Source organism: Elaeis guineensis, chromosome 5 (assembly GCF_000442705.2).
Source record: "Elaeis guineensis isolate ETL-2024a chromosome 5, EG11, whole genome shotgun sequence".
Taxonomy (NCBI): Eukaryota; Viridiplantae; Streptophyta; class Magnoliopsida; order Arecales; family Arecaceae; genus Elaeis; species Elaeis guineensis.
The window spans coordinates 110,710,856-110,735,103 of NC_025997.2; the positions used below are offsets into that span (position 1 = coordinate 110,710,856).

Sequence of the window (24,248 nt, forward strand, 5' to 3'; positions counted from 1 at the left end):
TATTGATGGAGATGGGACTGTCTTCCACATGTACATAAAAGGCTATCATTTCAAACGGCAGCCTCCCATCCTTCTTCTCTCTTCTTTTCCTTCATCTTTCTTATATCAAAACCTTCTCCTTTCTTCCATCAAAAAGGTCTTCCTCCTCAACCCCGAGCCATCACCCCCACAATCCCCTCTCCTCTCTTTTCTCTCTTGGTTTGGAGGAGAACCTCACCCACGCACCCCCTAATCCCCTCTCCTCTCTCTCTCTCTCTATTTACAGGAGAACCCCCACTAGCCGGCCCCCCAATCCTTTCTATTTTCCTCTCTGTCTCTGTTTAGCATAGATTTGCTTATACCAACGCTTATCAAAACCATGGTAATAGTTTATAGTGACACTATCTGTTGCTACGGTTTACCAACCGTTGATATAGATTTTACTAATAATTTTCTATATTTTTTATGATTGTTTTGATTGCTACTGTAGGCCTTTTTGATTGTGGTGAATCTCCTCTTATCTCCTCTCTCTCTCCATTTAGATGAAAACCCCAATCTGTCATCCCCCCAATCTGCTCTGCTATCCTCTCTCTATCTTCGTTTAGAGGAAAACTCCCACTCATCGCCGCCCCACCCCACAATCCCCTCTCCTCTCCTCTCTCTCTTTGTTTAGGGCCGTCGGCCCTCTTCCTCTCCTCCCAAACCCCTCCATCAGCCGCCGACCCTCTATTCTCATCCCCAACCCCCATCTGCCGGTCTGTGTTCTCCTCTCTTCTCCAAATCCTACCACTGCTGGCCCTTCTTCTCATCTCTTCCCCAAATCCCACCCGCCGTTGGCGTGGATGTAATGCTTCAAGAATTTAGAGTGAAGGATGGGAAAGAGTTGCCTTTATCTAAAGGTATTCATCTCGTTCATCCAAAGGTTTTACTCATGATTAAAGTTTCCATCATTCTAGATTAGATGATTGTGCAACGTTTGCTTGCTTGAGTATGTCTCAGTGGACTTCTTTCATTGCTCCATGGTTTGGTATTTTGTGGGATTGGTTGGTTGCGCATAAATTGTAGATGCTTTTTATAATATAAAAATGAATAACAACTTAATTGCATTTGTTAATAGTCTAATGTCTTGATTTCAACATTACCATCTAAAATTTTAAGATATCCCAAGCATGCTTATAAGTTATTGAATTCTTTACAGAATTTGTTGCATGTGATAAGTTGGTGTCTAGGTAAACATATTAATCACGGAAGAGGAGAGGCAATTGTTTTAGTAAGTTCCCAATGGGAACCATGTACAACTTATATTTTCGCCTACCTATAATATAATTTTACTTCTAGATGCAAATATATGGATAAGAAATACTAGCAATAGTTGTTATACATTTCTCTTGTGCATGCATCATTAGTCATGCGTCTTCATTCTTTGCTTTAAAATAGAGAATATCCTCCATTACGACTAGCTTCCTTATTTGCTTCTCACCATTTAACTTAAATGCCTTGCTGGACTCTCCGGACCCTTCAAGTAATGCCTTCCATATTGAATATAACCAAACTTTATCGGTTTTTCATCTATTAATGCTTTGAGCTTCTCGCTCATGCATGCAATATGTATTGCTTCAGGCATTCCAATTTGGACAAGTCTCAGATTCTCTTGGTGATCATAACCTTGGTAAATAGACTCCAAAAGGGATATGACTCGGAACCGAGTCTCGGCCCCCTCGGAGGAGTTCACCTATTTCTTGAAACCAGGAATTGTTTGGAAAGCATAGATGATAACTCATCCCATCACAAACCATACTAATCAGAATCAAAGCCAACCAAGCCAAATGTGTACCTCTACGAGGTTGGTTAATTTTGTTCCTACGCTCAAGAACTGAGTGGGATTTGGATGAGCCTTGAGTATCGATCCGGTCGAGTTAGGTTCAAGTCGGGCCAAGATGGAGTATGAAAACCAAACCATCAAGTCTGAACCTGGCGAGGGAGAGCGATTTAGCGCTTCTCCATCCTCCTTTCTTTCCTTCTTTTTCACTTTAAATTTTAAAAATAATACCATATAATATAATATTAGAATATTATATATTATATAAGTTGTGCTGGGTTGGGTTTAAAAGTGCCGAGACCAATCCCTTTTGGATTTGAAATTGAGCCAATTATAAAAATATAGTGGATTTAAGCAAAACTTATTGGTGGTGTGCATTGATAGACTGTCTTTAAAAGTTTTTAAATTTATGAATTTTGGATCAAAGCAACATATTTGCTGTACAACTATTATGTCCAACAATTATATAGATAGAATCAAAGGAACAGAATATTTATTGTCACGCCTCCGGTCCGAGATCGCGAGCAGGAGGTCGCAGCAACCGCCGCATATTTATGAAGAATTCTCTCCATAAGCATGCAAGGCATCTCATCACGATATCAATGCATCACAGCGGAATAAATTCAAATAATTATTATTCAACTTTAATTCAAGTAATTAAATCAAATATCTTACATCCAATAAAATTTTACTAAAAATAAAATAATAGATCTAAGTTCAATGAAGTTGACAATGCTAAATCTCGCCTCTAAAAGCTCTGTCCCAATATATCTTCCCACGCTCGTAATTAATTATCTGAATCTGAAAAATAGGAAAAAAGGTAATAAACTAGACAGCCCAGTAAGTAACAATTATCTCAACTAGATATTTCAGATATTATATAATTTTCAAGAACAATGCTGTAAATAAACATAAAAGTATATTTCATACTGATTTTATACAAATCCAATCTTTTCAAATATTCACATATAATATAATAATAAATCCGATTCGATTTAAAACACTCGTAACTCAACAGCCTCGACTATGACCAACGTTTAACCCCTATTGGCGGGGTCCACTGAATACCAGCGCACAACCCCCACTGGCAGAGTCCACAAACACCAGCGCACAACCCCCACTGGTAGGGTCCACAAACACCAGCGCACAACCCCCACTGATAGGGTCCACTGAGTACCAACGTATAATCCCCATTGGCGGGGCCCACTGAAACATAGTTAGGCTGAGAGCATAAATCCGATCTGTATCAAAACACTTTTGTATCATAATATATCATAATTTTTCACTGAACATGTGCATAATCGACGTACCATAATATTTCAAAAGTACTTTTCTTTCAAAACATAATTTCATAAATCATGCATAATTTCAGAGAATAATTATTTATTTTCAGAATAAATATGAAATATCTCGAGAAGATGGTTCATTACTTACCTTTCACAGAGCACTGGATGAATAGATCGACTAACTTCTAGGAGATTCTTCAGTGCCTATTATCCAAAATTATATTTTTATATTAATTTTAATTCAAAATTAAATCTAAACAAATTCCAAATCAAAACCTCACTTAGAATCAGACTCTTCCCTAAACTCGATCAAAATCATCAAAATGAAGCCTTTCACTATGCTAATCTTAGAAGGATAACTTTGGAGAGAGAAATCCATCAAGAGAGAGAAACAATCTAGAGAGAGAAAATTCTAAAGAGAGAAAGTAGAGAGAGAGTCCAATTTTAGAGAGAGAAAGTAAGGGTTCAGACTGAAAGAAGAGAGAGAAACTCTCTCTCATTTTTATTTTATTATTTATTTATTTATTATTTTTCTTTTCTTTTCTTTTTTCTTTTTTTTTTCCTTTTTCTTTTTTTCTTCTTTTCTTTTTCCTTTTTCCTTTTATTTTTCTTCCTTCTTCTACTTCTTCCCGTGGCCTCCCCTGGGTGAAAAAAAATGAAACAGGGGACCGAATGGTCCCCTCATATAGTTGGCCGACCGGCGATCGATCGACACAGAAATGGCTGGTAGCTGGAGGAGAGCGCACCGCCATCCCAAGGGTCCCAAATCGGTGGCCGGCAACGACCACCGGCATCCGAAAATAAAAAAAAATCAAAATCTCTCCCACGACAAAATTCGGCGACTCCGATCATCGACGAGCGTGCACATCGGTACGGGAAGGAAGGGAGAGAAAAGAGGAAGAGAACCACATGCTTACCTCGAGCTCCGGCGACCTCTCTGATGAGGAATTTCGGCGGGCACAGTGACGATTTCTGCGAGCGATTTCCGGCGATCTTCGCCGTTTCGCTCTAGGATTCTTTGGTAGGAAGAAGGGAGAAGGGTCTCCCCTTTAAATAGAACCGGAGGAGAGGAGTTTGCCTCCTCTCCGATGAGGTTTCCGACTCCGATTAGGAGCCGGTCGGGAGAAGAAGACTTCCTGCGGGAGTCTTCTTCATTTTTTTTTTGGGACTGGGTTTAAGGCCCAATGGGCCGGATGTTACATTTACATTTTCAGAAATTTGATGCCGTTATGTTGTAATTACTGCATGCAATTATTACATAGGGAGATAACTAGGATGATGCCTTTAATTTTTGGAAATTTATCATCTTGATTGATTATCTTAATAATTTAAAAATGCATGATGAATTTTTTTTCTTTGGTTGGAAGGATATCCCAGTGAAATTCAAAGTCAAATGGGATTCTGAGAAATTCTTAAAATGTACCTTTCTAGCTGTATTACTTCTAAATCGGATATGTTAGCATAGCATGATTAAGTTTGATATTTATCATATGAGATGAAGTTTTGCTTCACATCTTATTTGAACTAATGATCATGTCTTTTTATATATCTATATTTGCAGCAACTATTGAACATCAATGAGGGTGTCTATGCACATATATAGGCATTTGCATATGTGCACATTGATTAGTCTGTATATCTATATAGGCATGGATCCAATCATAATATATATGTTTGTTTTCAATCGTAATATATATGTATGTTTATATGCATGCATGTATGTAACAATGATAGTGCCATGTTTAGACCTTGCATTATATGTAAATTTTAGTTAGTAAGCTTATGTGAAGATAGGACACTAAGATCATATATCGTTATTAGGAGCCATAGTAAGTGTAAAATGAAGTATCCTCTCTCTTGTAGTAAGATGCTTAATTCATTAACTTATTTGTTTATGTTCTTCTATAGTAAGATGTAAGTAACTTATAACTAACCTCCATTGTTTCTGATAGATGGCTCATGCAAAATCCTTGAGGAGGCGAGAGAAGAGCTCTAGAGTCTCAAGAAATCAAAAGAGAGCTCTTCCCCAGTTGATCAATTGTTGTCGCTATCTGAAGCGATATGTCGAGTTCATTAGGGGCATCCAGGAGTAGTTAATGAATGCCCATGAGGCATTGATAGGGCTGACGCTCTTTCATTATATACTCAACATCCTATTGATCTCATAGGAGCGGATAGTTGTAGACCAACTCCTCCATTGCTAGGATGAGAGCAGGAGGGGCTTCTACTTGGGAGGGTAGACATTGATCTTCCGTACTGAGGATGTCACTCTCATGTGATTGGGACCATATATTTTTTGGAGTTGATAGTTAGAAGGGATGCATTGGAAGATAGGATTAAGGTATTATTATCTGATTCATTTTCCAATGCCATCTGATCCACAATATAGTTATTTATTGCATACCTTCTACATACGATTTTCTTTCCTTTATTGAATCTTAGCATTGCACCATGGATCTCCTCTATGGACCTCATAGGGAAGGTTGGATGGTATGCATGAGCCAGAGTAGTTCATGAGCATCTGATGTAATTCATTCTGGGGGCTACTAGAAAGGTAAAGAGAAGGGAGAGAGATGCGAAGAAAAGCACTAGTTATATTAATGGTTGCATTACAATTTTGATGATAAGAGAGATATTAAGTTATTTATTTATCTACTTATTGCCTGAGGTTTATTATTTTAAATTTATATAAGTAATTATTGATTATGTTATCTAATAATTGATTACTTTTTTTTCATGTTTGACTTTTGAGAGAATGGATATGTTAAACCAAATACTGATGGTCGGCTTCCTAGAATCCTGAATTGAGAGAAATCTTAGTTCAGGAAATGAGCCCACTATGAAGAGATTTTGAAGGGCCTGAAACAAGATGTATAATTATTTTTGATGTTTAGTATTCTTTATTTCTTTTGTAAGATTAGGAGACTAACTATTTTGTCTTCATTTTCATATTAGAGATCCACTACAAGCAACATAGGATGAGCTATTGCTTCTTAAGTAGGACCTTGAAAGAAACATAATAAATTGGCTAAAAAACCTGTTTGATTTCTTAGGATTTCTTTGAGTATGTATTGAATATATATAGCATGTCCATGTAAAAATAAGAAAAATATTTCAACAATAATTGAAATTTAAAATTTAAATTTGAATTTACATGTGAAAATTAGAAAAATATTTTGACAAAAATTTCAGCAATAATTCAAATTCAAAATTTGAATGGAGAAAAAGTAGGAGAAAAATAAGAAATGGATTACAACAACAATTTCAATTCAAAATTTAAAAAATTAAATTTTGAATTTAGATAATTTATGGTATGTTATTTTTTTCTCAAGTTAAGCATTCGATTGAGTGTGAAGCTTTGATTGCAAATATCGAACATAGTTGGAGTGAAGACCTTGGATGAAGACATCAGTGACTTGATCTGCAAAAGAAATAAATTTGATATCCAAAAGCTTATGATCTATCAATTCTCGAACATGGTGATAGTCGATCTCGATATATTTGGTTCTTATATGGAATATTTGATTGAAGGTAAGAGAGATGGGAAAAATATTATCACATCAAATTAAAGGAACTAAATGGAAAGGAATATGCAATTCACATAATAAAGAGCATAACCATTGTAGTTCAATAGCAGTTTGGGCAAGACATCGATACTCCACTTCAGTAAATAATCGAGCGACTATTGTTTGCTTTTTAGCACTCAAAAAATGGGATTAGGTTCGAGAAAAATACAAAAACTACTTATGGAGCATCTATCAATGGGACTATCGGCCTAATCTGCATCTGAGTATGGAACCAAATTTAATGGGTCCAATCGTGGATAAAGTCCAAAAGTGATGGTACCTTTGAGAAATTGAAGTATGCATTTGACTACTACCATAGGGCCTCCGTTGAATTTTATAAAAATTGACAAACTTGATTGACTAAGAAAGTTTGTATTGGGCTATGTCAAGGTCACATATTGAAGGGCTCCAATAATACTCCAATAAAATGAAAAATCATTAAGAGGAGGGCTATCCATTTGATTCAGCTTTTTGGTAGAGTAAGGACTTGAATATGGTTTGCATCCACGCATGTTGATGTTGTAACTAGTCTAAAATGTATTTAGATTGATGTAAGAAAATTTTCTTATTTGTTCAATCCACTTGGATGCCAAGAAAGTATGATAGTAAGCCCATATTCTTCATCTTAAATGAATCAGCAAGTTTCATAATAAGCTTACGGAGAGCCATATTATTATTGCCAATGAGAATAATATCATCAACATAAAAAAGAAGATATAATGTAATATTTTCATAATGATATATAAATAGTAAAGGATCAGATTGTGAAATAATGAACTCCAACTCCATAAGTTTTGAGCTGAACTTCTCATACCAAGTATGAGGAGCTTGATGGAGTTCGTAAATTAATTTACACATCAGACAGATATGAGTAGGTTTTAATGGATCAATGTAGCCAGAATGTTGAGACATAAATATCGTTTCTTGAAGATCATCATATAAAAAAGCACACTCAACATCAAGTTGATAGAGTAGCCAGTTGTGAGTTATAGCTGTTGTAAGAATAGTTTTGATTGTAGTATGTCTAACCATAAGATTGAATGTCTCAATAAAATCAACTATGGATTGTTGGTGAAAGTCTTTGGCAACTAAGTGAGCTTATATTTGTTAATGGATCCATCCAAATTGTTTAATTCAAAACACCCACTTGCAACTGACAATATTCATATTTGGCTGAATTGGGATCAGAGTCCAAGTTTGCTGATTTTGAAGAAATGTAAATTCAAGATTCATGGCACGTCTCTACTTTGGACTTTTTGAGGCTTGTGTATAACATGTTGATTCAATAGGATAGGACATAGTAAGGACATTTGGGGGAGGATAGTGCATATGGTATAGTGTACATTTTATGTTTGGAGATATCGGATTGAGATCGAGTGGTCTTGGTGTTGGATTTATATAGTTTCATGCACGTATGATTTTATAAAACTAGTACACAGTAGAATTTAAAATTTTTCAGATTAAATCTAATTTAATCTAAGCATGCATAAGATTAAATTTTCAAACCATAAACAGGATCATCATATGTGAGATAAGATTTAGATACAAAAATTAAATAGAAAAAAATAAATATAAAATATATCTGGATATGGATCAATCTTCAATACGAATGGATGATCATGGATGTCTTCCGAAGGTCCCTTGTAGCCACACAAGCGTCCGGCCTCTACGGGTATCCACACGAGATTCTGATCTGATCAGAAATCTTTTGATCTCATCGGGGTGCTAGTTCTCTTGCAGAAATCACATCTTGACGGTTGAAAATCTTATTTTCTCTCTAAACACTCTTGGAGAACAAAAAGATGGAGGAGGATCTTGATCTCTACGCTAGAGATCATGAGAAGAACTCTTTCTTCTTTTTTCTTCCTAAAATTCATGCACCAAATCTCTACAATAAAGATGTAGAAATTTTATCCAACTTTTGGATAAAAGAAAGAGGAGACATCTATATCTAAACATGGACAAGAGGGAGGAGATAAGATGTCCTAACAACCAACCCTTGGTTGTTGCAAGAAAGAAGAGATCCAAACAACCTCACCTTGCGCCATACCCATGCACGCCGACCTCTCTTCTCCTCTTGGTTTTTCTCCATGCATAACCTCTGATTTTTGGGCGTCATAATCTGATGAAAATCTCTCTCTTAAACATCCCAAGTGCTGGTGTTTAAATAGGCTATAGATGAATACTAGTTTAGTAAGAGATAGAGTCCACAAGTCCTAGGACTCTACCTAACTTGGATGCCGCCCATACACCATGCGTTATGCCCAGCTTTTACACGGGAATTAGGGGGAATAAAACTTCTTTCTTACACGCTAAATAAGGAGAAAAAAGTGGCATCAAACAAGTTGGATTTTGTGGCGCATGGAATCAAGTGGCGTGGGGCTTGTTTAAGAAGAGTTTAATCCAATTAGGACTCTTCCTTTAAGAGGCTGGTTTAAACCAATTTAAACCTCAATGAATCCTAATCAAATTAGAATCAGATTAGACTCAAATAAATAGAAATCTAAATCTAATTTGAAGCCCAATTAATTTAGATTAGATGTCTCCTAATTGGAGGAGAAGTTCTAGTCCTATTGGATTCTTTCTTGGTACTTGAGTCAAACTTAATTTTTAATCCTAATCCAATTAGGATTTGGTGTACCCAAGAAATGAGGATTTCTAATCCAATTAGAAATACATACATCCTAGTCTAATTAGGATTTGGATCAAACCCAAATCCTAATTCAACTGGGGCTAATCATCCGATCCTTTTGGGGTTATCCTATAACCCAATTGGGGTTGATCAAATCAAACCTATAATGAGTCAAATTAAATCCAATCAAATTGGACTTGATGCAAGCCCCATTGCTCAATCAAATTGAGCCAATTAGCAATCCTATTGCTAATTAATCCTCCTATAACTCACTAACTTTTTAGTAAGTTACATAATGCAACATTTGCATTGGATCAATTATCAATCAATTGATAATCAAATCCTATTACGATTCATAATCGTAATTCAACCATCTGACTAGTCAAAAATCTCTTTTGTGTGTGACCCTATAGGTTATATTCTGTCTAGTAGTGAGATATATTATGATCTCTATCATAATATCATTGAAACTCTTTTCAATGAGTTGAAACAATTCCAACTCTGCCCACCAAGGATCATTGATCATCAAGATGATCTTCATGAATTTCACAATCCACCAATGACACCTAGCAGTATGTAGTGGCAACCCAGCAGAATAAAAAATGATGAATCTCTAGGTACAGTTAGCATATGATACAGTCCCTCTATCGTGAATTCCAACTAGATGGCAAGTCATGGATAATCATCAAATCTCAACATCGATCATATGATAGATTCAATCAGCTTAAGTCCATATGTGATTCTATGAAAACTCTTTTCCATCAATCACACTGCTATGACCATAGACTTAAAGACTTAGCCTCTTAAATCTCATAGGACTACTCTCTTCTGCTAGGGTCGATAGATTCTATCTTGATGTACACCCCACTCCTACAGTGGACCAACTGTCACCAACATCCACTACAAGAGCTCATTGAGACCCATGTTGATATGTCAGTCAAACTCCAACAGCCACACTGTGAACAGTAGTGCCATCTCAGGTCAAAGGATTAGTCATACAACTACAGTATCGAGAAAGTCACTAACGAGTGAGCAGACATCTATGTGATTTCTCGTGTTGGTCACGATCAGTGCTAGTTATTCTCTAACAACCACCTACACTCTTACTCTAGTGTCTCTACACTACAGACTCGAGACCTATCTGTTCGAAGGAAGCGATCCGTATACTGGTCTATCCGGATCAATCATCATTCTCATGATGATCCTATGACCAGGAGCAATTTAAGAATTAACTATCAATGACACATGTCTCAAATTATCAACTCTTTAAGAATATGTGTCATTAGCTTGTTAATCCCTTGGATGATTCATGGACACATAAACATGAATGGTAATATAACTATCCAATAAGTATAAAATCATGTCCTAGAGATATGAAATATATCAGTCAAAATTGGCTTCTAGGATATACATCCAACAATCTCCCACTTGCACTAAAGTCAATCTGCCATATACCAAGCCCTATCTTCATAAGACAAGCTTTTAGTCTTAGGCTTGCTTAGTGACTTACCAGTGGGTCATCCACATCACATGTGAAGTTTGCTCTCTGCACCTCTATGTATTTCTACTTGAGGTAGTCTTAGGCTAGCTTTGTGACTTACCAGTGGGTCATCCACATCACGTGTGAAGTTTGCTCTCTGCACCTCTATGTATTTCTACTTGAGGTAGTCGCATGTTCTGCTATTCTATATGCTTGGATATCTGGTGAGACCTAGGCTCCTTAGCAAGGGCTATGGTGCCATTATCTTTGCAGTATAGTGTCACGATGTTTGATGGTATGATAATTAATTCTGCAATTAACATTAGAATCAGATGTATCCTACATATCTACAGTGTACTCAGCTTGCATTGATCGATTATTTGAAATATTTCTAAAATATCGACATAGGAACACACCCTATGACGTAGATATTCTACCATCAATGTCTGACATAAAATCTGAAATGGTGTATCCTCCCACTCCTAGCTTTGATCCTTCTCCAAAATAAGAGCATATCCTTAGTTCTTCTTAAGAGCTTAAGGATATTTTTACAGCAATCCGGCACTCTCAGTCTGGATACAATTGATATCTACTTGTGACATTATGATTATGCCCAAGAGAGTAATAGACCCCTCTCCGAGATTTTTATGCTGAATCCTTTCAGCATCCAGTCTCTGTACTTTTATCTGTGAAAATACAAGCATCCAATTGTATCTATCTTTATAGATCTTTAGGACGCTCGCCTTTTGTCTTTCATGAAAAAATCTATATTCAATTATATTTTAACCGACGTCAGTTTTGGACACTCTTACTGACCCTTTTGAAAAATACATAATTCCTCCTTTCTGATCAAATAATTTGGTCATATGAATGTTTCAACTCCAAGATTTTTATAAACTTTGTGATCTCCTATCACCAAAAGTGAAATTCATGGGCTACTCCATGTAGAAATCTTCAAAAGATCTCTTTTTAGGAAAGCTATTTCACATCCCTTTCATAGAGTCGATGTCTCACATCATCTCGTTGTAGATTATGGGATCATCTCTATACTCCTCATCTTCATGAGAAATGACTTTCTCTACCTCCTCTGTTAGGCATATCTGAGTACCTTTTGAGAGGATTGGATATCCTACTATGTATACGAGGTGAAAGAAGAATATATGTCTACTAACTCATGATGATAAATAGGTTCTTAAAGTCTCAAGGCTCCCTACTCTTCAGAGGTATTCTCTTTGAGCATAACTTTCCTCCCACTGCTTCATCTTGGTCAAACAATTTTTCAAGAAGATAGCATGTCGGATCACAATCATATTGTAATCCCATCAAAAAGTAGTATCCCAAACTCTTTTAGGATGAGCTTTATAAGCCTATCCTCTAACATATCCACCTGCTGTCCTAGAATAGGCTGGACATCTTTGAATCTCAAAATAATTAAGATTCAGTTCTCACTATACCATATCTCATACGGTGTGGTAGGAATAGATTTAGAGAGAACCTAATTTCATAAAAATAAAGTATGTCCCTAAAGAAATATAAATAAATCAGTGAATTCTATTATGGACCAGACCATATCTCATATAGTCCCTTGACTCTTCTTATCTCATTGAGTTGAGATATACTAAGAGCAATCCAATATGAAACAATACCATTTTATGGGATAACCAAGAAATTTCTTTTATTGGTATTGCATCCTCGATCCATTCAAAGTACCTTTAGAAATTTTCGATTTATTTCTCTTCTTACATCTGAATTTTTTGAACCTTTCAAAAATTTTAAATTTATATTTCATATACAAAGTAGAGATAATTTCTTGATTAGCACATCACATGGGCTATACACATCAAATGTGTATAAGGATAAGTATCTCAGTGGTCTTTTTTCTCTTATCCTACAAGAGTAGCTAGATCATATTTTCTCAAAGAGATGATACACAAACTAGATTTGACTCAACAGTCAATGAGTCCAAACCTATATTTTTTCAGTTTGTTAATCATTTCTTCTCCAATATGACTTAGCCATAAGGGTCCACATATACTTTAAATTTTATCTCAATTTTGGATGTATCAGATCCAATGGCCTTCATTGCTTGCTCAATTAAGTTCATATATGCATCACCATGCAAATGATAGAGACCGTCTCCAAGAACTAAATCCAAATGATGATAGCGAAGGATAGATACCCATGGCCATAGTAGCAATTATTGCTCTATAGCTAATTTAAGGATCACTTCCTCAGCCCTCTACCTTCCCATCGACTCTACACTAGAGTCTATAGCTCAACTGAAAGAAGAAAAAATCGTAAGGATAGCATGGAGTAATCTTGACATATCTACTTTAGGCGTGTCTTTATTTCTTCATGCTCTCTAGGTATTTACCTCTAAACTCTTTCAAAGTTCCTTTGTTATCAATACTTTGATCAATTCAGATAAAGTGCTATGATGGTCTTTCATATAATAGTTTACCATAAACTATCCATATAAACTAATTAGAGATCGCAGGACTAAATTCATAAGCAATTCCTTATGCATGGTCATGTCGAGCCTTTCAAGCTCCTTAATGTCCTTGATCATTACCAAATAATGATCATAGACTGACTGCCCATCACGCATTATATGCGCTGTGTGACTCTGATCATCTCACAATACTTGTAGATGAATCAATATGTCGTTGGCATTGAACATGTACTCATGCATAGCATCTATCTTTATTATCATTGTTCATCCATTCATCAAGTATAGCTCGTTGATTATAGGTTGGACGAGTTGTTAATATTGGAATAATCTGGCAGAGAACATAGCTTAATTTTTTAAAATTAAGAATAATTCTTAAGTTTGTGAGCCAGTCTATGTAATCAATTTTGGTTAATCGATTGATATTTAGGATTTAAGCTAGAGAGTTGGAAGCTGACACAATGAACAACAGAGAATAAAGATTCTAATTGGATGTTTGTACTTATTTTGTAATTTACTTTAGAGATTTTTAGATGTAAAAAGAGACTTTCACTATTTTATCAGATCTCCCACACTCTTCGAGTGAAGAAACGAAAATCCTAACGCGACAATTGAATTTCTAGTGGGTGCTGCGGTCCCACCAGTGCCGTATATCTCACCTAACAGTTATTGGTAATATGAATAAAAATACTAATGCATGGATAACTCTTTGCCCAGATGCTTCTCTAAGCATGTTGCAGCCACTTGGTCTCTAAGTCATGTGGGCTCACCTAACAGTTATTGTCCGTACTTCTTAGTTAAGCCAGATCCATCGTTCACAAGCAGGTGCAAAGCCGTCATTAGGTCCCTCACCTAACAGTTATTGGGCCCAGCCCCATCTTTACCCCACAGCAACTCTTTGTTAATAAAATGGTTGCGTGTTCCCAATACAACTGAACCACTGTGACCAGCTGAGAACAATCAACGTCGGTAGCATGCCCGCACATCTACAATAGTGAAAGACCTTGGACTTAATATTTGATGGAGAGATTTAGATTTAGATCTCATCTAATCAGTCATCACATGACTAATATAATTGGTATGGACTAAATCAAACCATCAAGCAACCATATTTGAGACTCAATCTTCCAAATTAGTCAGGTAAGTAGAGATTGGTGGGGGTCCCCCCGTTGCTTTCCTTAGGCACCAATAAATTGATCAGGTAAGCAAATAGAACTAATTAAATAACCATCTTTCAATTATTTATCTTAGACATCAATTGGACAATTGATCCAAATAGGTTAGCTTAGGTGAATCAAACTCGAGCCACAGAGCCGAATTAGGTCCTTAGATTAATTGATTCTACATATGGATGTTAATCAATTCGATCAACAATAATTATATGATCTTAGGCTCTATTGACCTTACCTTAATCAATACTTGACTCAGTTTAATCAGCTGCTAAATCGATCTGGACCCAACACGATCAAATCAGAAACCCTTTAATGTAATCAGATTGCAGGACCTAACTTGATCTACCCATGACCAATCTCTCATGCACAAACACTAATTTCAGATTTTAAATTAAAATTTTTAGATCTATATTCTTTACATGAAGAGCAAATTTTGATCTCAAAATAATTTCAGATCATGCATACAAATATGTATCATATACATAAATAGGTTTAGATCATAAAAATAAATTTCAGCCCTAAACATACTATCATATATTATATATATAAATGAAAATAGATCTTGAAACTCATTTCAAATCTTAATAACAAAATATATATTACATATATGCTAGAAAAATCAGATCTAAAAATTTAATCTAATTAAAAATTTTAACATCATTCTAGGACAACCATACACCATAACAAATTATACCAGGGCAACCTTATGTTAGAACGACATCAAAATCTTTCAGATCTAAAATTTTTCTCTACAGATTTTAAATCTAAATCTTAATCTTATGTATATGATGTGGCTCTGATACCATTATTGGATTTATATGATTTCATGCACGTATAATTTTATAAAACTAGTACGCAGTGAAATTTAAAATTTTTCAGATTAAATTTAATTTAATCTAGACACGCATAAGATCATATCTTCAAACCATAAACAGGATTATCATATGTGAGATAAGATTCAGATACAAAAATCAAATAGAAAAAAATAAATATAAAATATACTCAGATATGGATCAATCTTCAATACGAACTGATGATCATGGATATCTTCTGAAGGTCTCTTGTAGCCGCATAAGCATCCGACCTCTACGAATATCCACACAAGACTCTGATCTGATCAGAAATCTTTTGATCTCATCGGGATGCTAGTTCCTTTGCAGAGATCACATCTTGATGGTTGATTTTTTTTTTCTCTCAAGATACTCTTGGAGAATAAGAAGATGTATGAGGATCTTGATCTCTACACTAGAGATCATAAGAAGAACCATTTCTTCTCTTTTCTTTCTAAAATTCATGCACCAAATCTCTACAATAGAGATGTAAAAATTTTATTCAATTTTTGGATATAAGAAAGAAGAGACATCCATGTCTAAATATGGACAAGAGGGAGGAGATAAGATGTCCTAACAACCAACCCTTGGTTGTTTCAAGAAAGAAGAGATCAAAACAACCTCACCTTGTGCCATACCCATGCACACCAACCTCTCTTCTCCTCTTGGTTTTTCTCCATGCATAACCTTTGATTTTTGGGCCTCATAATCTGATGGAAATCTCTCTCTTAAACGTCCCAAGTGCTGGTGTTTAAATAGGCTATGGGTGAATACTAGTTTAAGTAGAAGATAGAGTCCATAAGTCCTAGGACTCTACCTAACTTGGACGCCGCCCAAACACCATGTCTTATGCCCAGCTTTTACACGAGAATTAGGGGGAATAAAGCTTCTTTCTTACACACTAAATAGGGAGAAAAAAGTGGCATCAAACAAGTTGTGATGTGGGATTTTATGGTGCATGGAATCAAGGTGGCGTGGGGCTTGTTTAAGAAGAGTTTAATCCAATTAGGACTCTTCCTTTAAGAGGTTGGTTTAAACTAATTTAAATCTCAATAAATCTTAATCAAATTAGGATCAGATTAGACTTAAATAAATAGAAATTCAAATCTGATTTGGAGCTCAATTAATTTAGATTAGATGTCTCCTAATTGAAGGAGGAGTTCTAGTCCTATTGGATTTTTTCTTGGTGCTTGAGTCAAACTCAATTTTTAATCTTAATCTAATTAGAATTTTGTGCATCCAAAAAATAAAGATTTCTAGTCCAATTAGGAATGCATACATCCTAGTCTAATTAAAAATTAGATCAAATCCAAATCCTAATTCAACTGGGACTAATCATCCGATTCTTTTGGGGTTATCCTATAACCCAATTGGGGTTGATCAAATCAAATCCATAATGAGTCAAATTAAATTCAATCAAATTAAACTTGATGCAAGCCCCATTGCTCAATCAAATTGAGCCAATTAGCAATCCTATTGCTAATTAATTCTCCTATAACTCATAATTTTTTAGTAAGTTACATAATGCAATATTTATATTGAATCAATTATCAATCAAATTGATAATCAAATTCTGTTACGATTCATAATCGTAATTCAACCATTTGATCAGTCAAAAGTCTCTTTTGTGTTGACCCCATAGGTTCTATTCTATCTAGTAGTGAGATATATTGTGATTCTATCATAATATCATTGAAACTCTTTTTAATGGGTTAAAACAATTCCAACTCTGCCCACCAAGGGTCATTGATCAGCAAGATGATCCTCATGAGTCTCACAATCCACCAGTGACACCTAGCAGTATATAGTGGCAATCCAGTAAAATAAAAAATGATGAACCTCTAGGTGCAGTTAGCATATGATACAGTCTCTCTATCATGAGTCTCAACTAGATGGCAGGTTGTAGATGAATCATCAAACCTCAACATCGGTCATATGATAGATTCAATCAGCTTAAGTCCATATGTGATTTTATGAAAACTCTTTTCCATCAATCACACTGCTATAGCCATAGACTTAAGGATCCAGCCTCTTAAATCCCATAGGACTACTTCCTTCTGCTAGGATCGATAGATTCCATCTTGATGCACACCCCATTCCTACAGTGGACCAACTATCACCAACATCCACTACAAGGACTCATTAAGATCCATGTTGATGTGTCAGTCAAACTCCAGCAGCCATACTGTGAGCAGTAGTGCCATCTCAAGTCAAAAGACTAGTCATACAACTGCAGCATCGAGAAAGTCACTAATGAGTGAGTAGACATCCATGTGACTTCTCGTGTTGGTCATGCTCAGTGCTAGTTATTCTCTAACAACCACCTATACTTTCGCTCCAGTGTCTCTACACTACAAACTCAAGATCCATCTGTCCGAAGAAAGCGATCCGTGCACTGATCTATCCAGATTAATCATCATTCCCATGATGATCCTATGACCAGGAGTAATTTAGGAATTAACCATCAATGACACATGTCTCAAATTCTCAACTCTTTGAGAATATGTGTCATCATCTTGTAAATCCCTTGGATGATTTATGGACATATAAACATAAATGATAATATAACTATCCAATAAGTACAAAATCATGTCCTAGAGATATGAAATGTGTCAGCCAAGATTGGCTTCTAGGGCATACATCCAACACTTGGTATGGGTGCACCATAGGTGGTTGGTTGGTCTGGGAGGAGAGTTTGGTGATATGTGGTGGTAGTGGTGGTAAAGAAGATTCAAGGAAAGGAAGGTAAGAAGTGATTTTGTATTGAGATGGTAGGATGGATTCAATTGGGATATTTGTATTGTCATATGGTGTAGCGGTTAAATTGGATGTTGTTGCCATACAAGAATGTTAAGGTTGACATGTTGTACCTATAGAATGATCTAGGAATGTATAGTTATGGGTAGTCCAAATAGTATCGGTAGGTTCAGAGAGTTGAGGTAACCATATAGAATGGGAGTCAGAAATAGAAGTGGGGTTGTGGGAAATTGATTGAGGTGATGATGTGGTCAAAAAGGGAAAAACATGTTCATCAAAAATAATATGACATGATATATAATTTTTTTTTCACTAAATCAAAGTATCTATACCCTTTGTGAATAGTACTATATCCTAAGAAACAATATTTCATAGATCGAAATTCTAGTTTATTGGACCTATATGGTTGAAGCCAAAAAAAACATATGCAACCGAAAGCTCGTAAGTCGGAATAATTGGGAAATTTTACAAAAGCTTCTCATATAGTGAAATTTTAAAATGAGAAATAGTAGACATTTGATTTATTAAATATCCTATAGTATAAAAAGATTCTAACTAGAATTTTGAAGGAAGATATGCATGAGCAAGAAGTGTAAGTCCGATTTCAATTATATCATAGTGTTTTCTTTTGACAATACCATTTTGTTCCAAAGTATGGGGGTAAGAAATTTGGTGCGTTAAGCCATATAAAGATAGAAAATGCTTAAGAGTATTGTTCTTGAATTTTACCACCCCCATCAGAATGGAAGATTTTAATTTTAGTATTAAATAAGTTTTCAACTTATGCTTTAAAAGAGATAAAAATATCAAAGAAATCAGATTTATAATGTATAAAAAATAACCATAAATAACATGAAAAATCATCAATCAATAACACATAATAAGAGAACTTTGAGTATGAAAGAGTAGGGGATGGCCCCCAAACATCACAATGTATTATTTCATTGAGAAGCTAAAAAACATAAACAAAATGATAATTTCTGCTTTTTCCTAATTGGCAAGATGAACAAAGTGTTTGTCTTGATTTATTTGAAATTAAAAAAGAAGACAAAATAGAGGATTGGATATTAGGAGATGGATGTCTGAGATGACGATGCCAAAGATCAGTAGAAATGCAATGGCTAATATGGGCTATAGGTGAGTGAACTTTTGCATCTTTTATAAAGAAATGGAAGGGATAAAGTCCACTCTTAATCATTCCATGGTATAACGTCATTTTTGATTCTTGTCCTTGATAAAAAAGTCAAATTCATCAAACAAGAAATAGTAGTTATTATCATGAGAAAAATAGTTTATAGATTAGAGATTTGTAGAAGCTTGAGGATAATGAAGAATATTAGATAAATAAAATTTATTTTTATGATTAGTGATGAAAGATGAACTAACATGAGATATAGACAAACCTTGTCTGTTGCCAACTTGGATACTATCAAAATCGCTATATTTGGATAAAATAGACAAATTGTTTAGATCAGCGATGACATGGTGAGTGGCACCATTGTCAAAATATCAAGTATTATCATCAGTGAGTGAGGGAATGACAGCTATAGCTGCAAATTTCTCTGGAGGATGATGATCTTGATATGCATAATTCATATGATGACAGTAATCGATGGCAATATGTCTAATCTTATTGTAGATTTGATAGGTTGGTTGAGTAGACTGTGAAGAGCAACCATATGAGGAAAAGAAATGAACATGCTCATTAGGATATGGTAGGATGCCATCACTTGAGGGATAATTGGGTCGTCGGCCATTGTTATGATGCCGACTATTCCCACGGTAAGTAGAACCATGGCCTCGATTGAATGCTTTAGTAGGTCATGAGGCAATAAATATGGTTGTAGATTGCATGGAAGCATCTTTCGTGAGACTAATTTTCTCACAGATTAATAAAGTATGGAGTTCTTCAAGAGAAAGAGGATAGGTGCGAGCACGAACCTAAATTGAAGAAAAGAATAAGCGATAAGATGGAGGAAGTCCATTTAGGATGTAGATAAGCAAATCATCATCACTTACTAATGATCCATATATAGCTAACTTATTGGTAAGAACTTTGAATTGCTAGAGATAATCTTGTATAGAGGATGATCCCTTCATAATATTATGAAGCTATCATTTCATAGTCATGATATGAGAAGGAGTAAGAGATGCAAAATGACGAGACGAGAGACAGCATCCCAAGCTTGCTTGGTTAAGGTGATTCCAATTATATAAGGAAGAGCTGATTCTAATAATGTAGCACTGATCCAAGAAAGGAGCATATGATCATGTTCATATCATGAAGCATAGGTTGGTTGCATTGGAGAAGGTGGTGGAAGTGAGCCATCAATGAAGGGCATAAGTTTATGTCCCTGTAGAATTGGTTCAAAGAGAGACTTCCAAAGAAGATAGTTACTATCATCAAGCTTAATTGGGATTAGGTTTGACATATTGGAGATGACAAGGAAGGTAGTAGGAGAGGATTCGAGTTCGGATGAAGAATGTAATGTTTTTGACATTGTTGGGATAGAAATTTTTGATATGAGAAAAAAAATTAGGTTTGAACAAGGAAGACAATGATGTCATGTTATAGCTTTAATACCATGAAAGAAATACAATAAAATGGCTAAAAATCTCACTTGATTTCTCGAGATTTTTTTGAGTATGTATTAAATATATATATAGCATGTACATGTGAAAATAAGAAAAATATTTTAGCAATAATTGCAGCAATAATTCAAATTCAAAATTTGAATAGAGAAAAAGTAAAAGAAAAACAAGGAAAGAATTGCAACAATAATTTAAATTAAAAAATTCAAAAAATTAAATTTTGAATTGAGATAATTTATGGTATGTTATTCGACCTTCCAACTACTAGATAGAGAGGGATGAAGGTGGAATGAGTACGGCAGCTAGGAAGAGGAGTAGATTTGATAGTACATGCAACATTATCATAGTATTGACCTATGCTTTATTTATTTTTTATAATTTATCTCTAACTCATCTATTTATTGTCTATTTATCCTCAGTTGCAGCTCCTGTATAGGTACTGGCATGTGTTTACAGAGGCCAAAAAGAGGACGACTCAAGAGGATGTCAATAAGATAGAGCTTCAGAGGATTGTCACTGACAAGCATAGGTTGATTACTGAACTGCAGGGGGTATTGAAGAGAAGGAGGGGGGAAGGATGCAGAGGGGTGCACTTATGAGGCGGATGTAGATATGCCGTCTATTGAGTTTGAGAGTGTCAGCAGCCTGACAGTACCTTAGGAGCATGTGGATGCATAGCCTACTGAGATAGTTATGGGCTCTCATCTCCCATACAGTCCTTTATCTCACTACTTTCAAGTACTCCTACTTCCACAAGAAAGCCTAAAAAGAAGTCAATCTGTAGAAGGGATGATGTGCTGGTAAGTGGAGTTGTAATTTACTTGAATATTCATACTTCATTCACATCTAACAAGCTCATGCGACATGCAAGAATTTTTTAAGGCCAGTTATGACTTCCCCGACTTGTAGCTTTAAGATAACGGGGAACATAGGCATATCCTAAATTTTCTAAGATAAAAAATCAATCGGTATGTAGTCATTAATTATAAAATTTTTGTATCTTTAAAATTGATTCTCCTTAGTTTTGGCACTAATTCCTCCATCTAGGTCATTGATTTGGAGTGATGGCATCATTGTCATCAATCGACTATAGGTTTATGACATCATGTCTGATAATTTGATTAATGATGATGTAAAGATTATATACTAATAAGTCAAAAATAAAGATAAATGCAAGTTAATTCCTATTTTTTTGCAATAGATTGTGCATGTCATAGGTATTTTTTGGTCTCTCTTGCAGTAGCATATATTAACCGATCCATCAATGCATTTAGAATCATGCTTTATATAACGACTCTTCTTTACAATAATTATTTTGTATTCTTCATGCAACATTGTGCTTTGGTCTAGTTCTGTATCCTCTAACATATGTTTTATTTTTTTCTCTTTTAGAGTATGCTATTGGACATATGGAAGGTTTCTAATAAAGCTACACGAGACTTCATACCTCATTCGTTAGTTGAAGTCAAGTAGATATTTGTGCCTATATACTCATCAGTACACTGGTACTTGCTTATTATGAAGGGTGCAGAGGGCTCGTTTCCCATCCTTAGTCAAGTAGATATTTGTGGCCCATAATTACGGATGCTCTGTGCTGGAGTTGCATGTCAGATATGCTGCATAAATGATCATGAAGGGTCATGAAGGGGAATCATCATCCTAGTTTGTTCCATTATACTCTATATTCAGTTTTGTGAGTAGATGTATATTTGCTCCACTCTTTATTTATGTACATTTATAAATATTTGTATTCTATCAAAATATTTGAGTTGTATGGTGAATAATCTTATATAAACTTTTTTTGTTGCAATGAAATTTTATGACAGCTAAAATGGAACTATTATTGTTGTATAAACATATTTTATAATAGATGAATCGATTGTCTCATCTTATGATCGTTGCAATGGATTTGGTGACATCTAAGTTTGTTCTTTATGGTACTTTGAACTTGTTGATAGGTCTACATGACTATATTTATTGATAGGTCATCTGATTTTCTGTTCTGTAGTTGGTGCGATCATGTTTATTGAATTCGACTATCACTTCCTAGGTGAATTTATGTTTAAAGTTACGATAGATGAATTTGTACTTATTTCTAAGGGGTGATTTTTGTTGTGTATTTAGGATTTTGAAATGATTGGCATGTCAGTTGTCATACTCTTCTCATTTGTGATTGTTCCTGAGTTTGTGCTTATTCATAAATTTGTATTTATTCTACTAGGTAAATTTATTTCCCTCTATGATAAACAATAAGAGAGGAGAAAAAATACTAACTTTCGAGTGGATAAATAGAAACCCCATGGAAATATACATAAACTCTCCAGAGTAAATACAAATAGGCTTAGGATAAACATAAATCCCCTAGAATAGATAGAGTTGCTCTCTATCTTACATGAGATTATGCTAAGATAAACACAAACTATCCTAGAATAAATACAAACTTCATATAATAAACACAATCTCTCTAAAATAAACACAAACTCTATGATAATAAATAGAAATTCTCTAGAATAAATACAAATTTAGTCCCTAAAACTTGGGTCATCCAAGGGCCCTCCATGATAAATAATAATAGAGATAAATAAATACTAACTTATGATGGAACGAATATAAACCCCATGAAAATAAACATGAACTCTCCAAAGTAAACACAAATAGTCCTAAGATAGATACAAATCTAGAGAGTCGCTCTCTATCTTGCATGGAACCACATTAGGATAAATACAAACTATCCCAGAATAAACTCAAACTTTATATAACAAATATGAACTCTCTAAAATAAACATAAACTTTGTGGCAATAAATAAAAATCACGTAGAATAAATACAAACTCGACCTCTAAAACTTGGGTCATCCAAGGGCTTTTCGATGATACATAATAAGAGAGGAGGATAAACACTAATTACTTCTGATAGAATAAATATAAAATATATAGAAACAAATATAAACTTTCTAAAATAAACATAAACAACCCAAGAATAAATACAGATTTAGGAAGTTGCTCTTTATTTTGTATGGGACCATGCTAAGATAAACACAAACCATCCAAGATTAGTAAATACAAACTCAATATAATAAGCACAAACTCTCTAAAATAAATACAAATAGAAATCATCCAAAATAAACATAAATTAGGTTTCCAAAACTTGGGTAATCCAAGGGTCCTCCCATGATAAACAGTAAAAAAGAAGGATAAATATTAACTTCTGACGGAAAAAATATAAAATGTATAGAAATAAACATAAACTCTCCAGAGTAAATACAAACAGCCTAAGGATAAATATAAATTTATAGAGTTGTTCTTTATCTTACATAGGACCATACTAGGATAAACACAAACTATCTCATAACAAACACAAAGTCCATATAATAAACTCAAACTATCTAAAATAAATACAAATTTTATAGTGATAAACAGAAACCATCCAAAATAAATACAAACTTGGCCCCAAAACTTGGATCACCAAAGGGTCTTCCATGATAAACAATAAGAGACGAGGGTAAGTACTAATTTATAGTGGAATAAGCATAGAGTATGTAGAAATAAACACACTCTCTAGGGTAAACATAAATAGACCTAAGATATACACAAACTTAGGGAGTTGTTCTTATCCTTGTATGGGACCATGCTAGGATAAATATAAACTATCTTAAAATAAACATAAACTCTATATAATAAGCACAAA

The 24,248-nt window shown here is 34.8% G+C and overlaps 1 long non-coding RNA gene across 1 annotated transcript; it reads left to right on the plus strand.

Annotated features, from left to right (window-relative positions):
* Window positions 1-79: 79 nt before the first annotated feature.
* On the plus strand, window positions 80-22,431 carry LOC114913882 (uncharacterized). Its single transcript, XR_003799800.2, has 3 exons — window positions 80-878; window positions 20,982-21,362; window positions 21,955-22,431. It is a non-coding gene; the product is annotated as an uncharacterized lncRNA (long non-coding RNA).
* Window positions 22,432-24,248: the final 1,817 nt, after the last annotated feature.